This window comes from Panthera leo, chromosome D4 (genome assembly GCF_018350215.1).
Source record: "Panthera leo isolate Ple1 chromosome D4, P.leo_Ple1_pat1.1, whole genome shotgun sequence".
Lineage (NCBI taxonomy): Eukaryota > Metazoa > Chordata > Mammalia > Carnivora > Felidae > Panthera > Panthera leo.
The window spans coordinates 30,387,056-30,390,008 of NC_056691.1; positions in this window are offsets into that span (position 1 = coordinate 30,387,056).

Sequence of the window (2,953 nt, forward strand, 5' to 3'; positions counted from 1 at the left end):
ACTGCGAGGCCCCTGCCCGCTGGCCGCAGCGGCGAGTGACAGGTCGCGCGAGCCAATGGCCGGGCCTGGACTTCTTTCTAGCCGAGGGGGGCGGAGCCGGGCCTGCGCGCGGGTCCTTTCTGCCACGCCATTGGCCGCCGTTCTCGTATTTTTTTCTGCCTCGAGGGCCAACTGCGTTCGAAACTCCGGGGGAGCGCGCGACAACGGCACTCGCCCAGACACACCCGCCAGGAGCCCCGGCCCCCGTCATCCCTCTGCGCGGGTTGTCAGGGTCGGAGGCGCGCGGGGCGGGAGGCCAGAGAGGTACGCATTGGAGAGGCTTCGGCGAGGGGATGAGGCCGGGACGGGGGGCGGTCGTTGGCCAGCGGGGGCGCGCGCCCGCCGGCCCCGCCCGTCAGCCCCACCCGCCTAAGGCTGTTGGGCCGCGGTTCCCGCGCGCAGGGAGTTTAAAGGGCTTGGTCCGCGGCCGCCCGCCCCGCCCCCGGCTCCCGCCACCCGCTCTGCGGGACCCAGGCCTTCCTACTGCAGGTCTCTAGTAGACGTCCAGAGGTGCCTAGTTTCTTAACCGGCTCTGCCTGTCCATTTGCTGGATTCGCTGACCCTGTCTGCACCCCCTAACTCCCCGCCCTCAGGCTGAGGTGGGCATCAGCCCTGGCCTTCGCCTTCCCGGGCCTCCGTTTCCCCTCTATAACTGGGGTAGTTAAGACGGTGGTCTTCGAAGTCCCTATGTGCTCTCAGTGCAGAGGGGACAGGAACGCAGGCCTGTGTTCTCACACCCGGGACCGAGGCCCCGAGGACCCCCGCCCCCTTGCCCTGCTTTCCCCCCCCCCCCCTTCCCGGGGCCTACCTCCATTCCCGCGTCTGGATGGGCGTGGAGCTCCGGGCTCTCGGGAGTTTTCCGGTCATTCCTGACTCTGCCCGCTCTTGCTCAGGGATCCCACCCTGCACCAGAGGGATGCAGGACGACCGGGTTAATCGGACACCCATGAGCGCCAGTGGGGGCTCAAAAGCACCATGCAGCAAAGGATGGGGCAAAAATGGAATGTCCAGCCTCATATTATTAACTAGAATGTGAAAGAAGTGACTGTGTGTCTGTTTTGTTCTTTGATGCATTGCCGGGGCCCAGCGTGACTCATGCTAGGCCTTCACTATTTGTTGAATGAATGAATGAATATCCAGTAGTTAGGGTTAGAATTGGTAATTAAATTGGAACACGCCTATATAATAGATGTGTGTATAAGACATGCACGCATACACACACACAAATACAAACAGCTATGCCTAAATTAATTTAGCCACAACTGTTTAAAAAGAAATTTAACCTATATGAACAACTTCTAAGATACATTTTAAGTGATAAGAAAACTATTCTATGAATAGAAAACTATTCATAGAAAACTATTCTATGGGTTCTATTTCATTCTAGCAAAAAATAAAAAGGTGAGGAAAGTATAAATTTTTGCTATATATTTTGCTATAAATTTTAGATATACAAAATAATCTCTAGCAAGATACACCAGAAATTGATATATTTGACTCCAACCAGGGGAATTATGTGGCTGAGAAAAAGAAGTGAAAATTTTTCAAAAGATGTAACTCTTTGTATCTTTTGCACTTTGAATCAAGTAACAGTATCTTCTCAATAAATAAAATTGTATATAGCTACCATTTCCTGGAGGCCTACTACAATAATATCATATGTCTACTGATATACAACAATATGGATAGATGATTTACTTACATTCTACTACAGTCAACAATTCTGTAAGGTAGATATTACTATAACCATTTTACAGATGAGGAAATATGTCCACGGTCACATACCTCAATAACTAAAAGAGGCCGGGTTTTCTGGACCTAAAAACTGCCTATGAGGGTGCCTGGGTGGCTCAGTCAGTTAAGCATCCAACTTTGGCTCAGGTCATGATCTTGTAGCTGGTGGGTGGGTTTGAGCCCCCAAGCAGGCTCTGTCCTGACATCTCAGAGCCTGGAACTTGCTAAGGATTCTGTTGTCTCCCTCTCTCTCTGCCCCTTCCCCACTCATGCTCTCTTTCTATCTCAAAAATAACACATTAAAAAAAAAAAAAAAACTGCATATGGATTATACTTGAGTCTGCTGAACCAAAAGAAGAAGGCACTGAAAAATGGGGCTCCCACATTTCTAAGAACTCTTTCTCATATTTAAAACCTTCAGGTTTTAGGGGTTAAAACTAATTTGATATTTTAATAAATAGTTGATGTGGAAAGCTGGAAGTCCACTTCTCATTTCACGTAATAAACATTTTGTTTTCACAATTTAATGCCAAATGACTGCACCGTATGCTTCTGGAAGGGAAATCTAACACAACCATTTTATACTTGAAAGATAATAAAAAGAAAAAGTGATATGTCCATCATGGACACTCAAATTATGGATTGAGTAAGATCCAAAAGATTAAGCACCAACTAATAGTTACTGTTTAACATGCCCCAGGGTGCAAGATAAATTATTCAGAACCAGGACACTGACTTTCTGTTTCTAAAAACTACTCTTCATCAACAGTAAATGGGCAACTCCACTTGCTCTCTGCCACAAGAGAATGAAAGACATGCCAGGAATGTGTGAAGTGAACCAGAGGGTGATTCCAGGAACAGAGCTGAGGTCATGCAAGATCTGCTTGTTTGGCTCCCTTTTCATGCAACTAGGAAGCTGAAGTGCGTGGATTGCATTCCTGATGTCTTGTTCTACCACAGACATCATCAACATCCCACAGTGGATATTAACTCTGAAGAATACTAAAACCGATCTCAGGATACTGTATTATTACAGTAATCTTTACAACTGTTAAAAATGTAGGCCTCTTCTGATAGTGTTTTTAAAAATTCATCTGGGTAAACTTTAAAAGATCTTATTGATTTTATTCAGTGATTCATGAGTCAGGCAGCATCCCATCTAGCAGAAAGGAATTCTGAA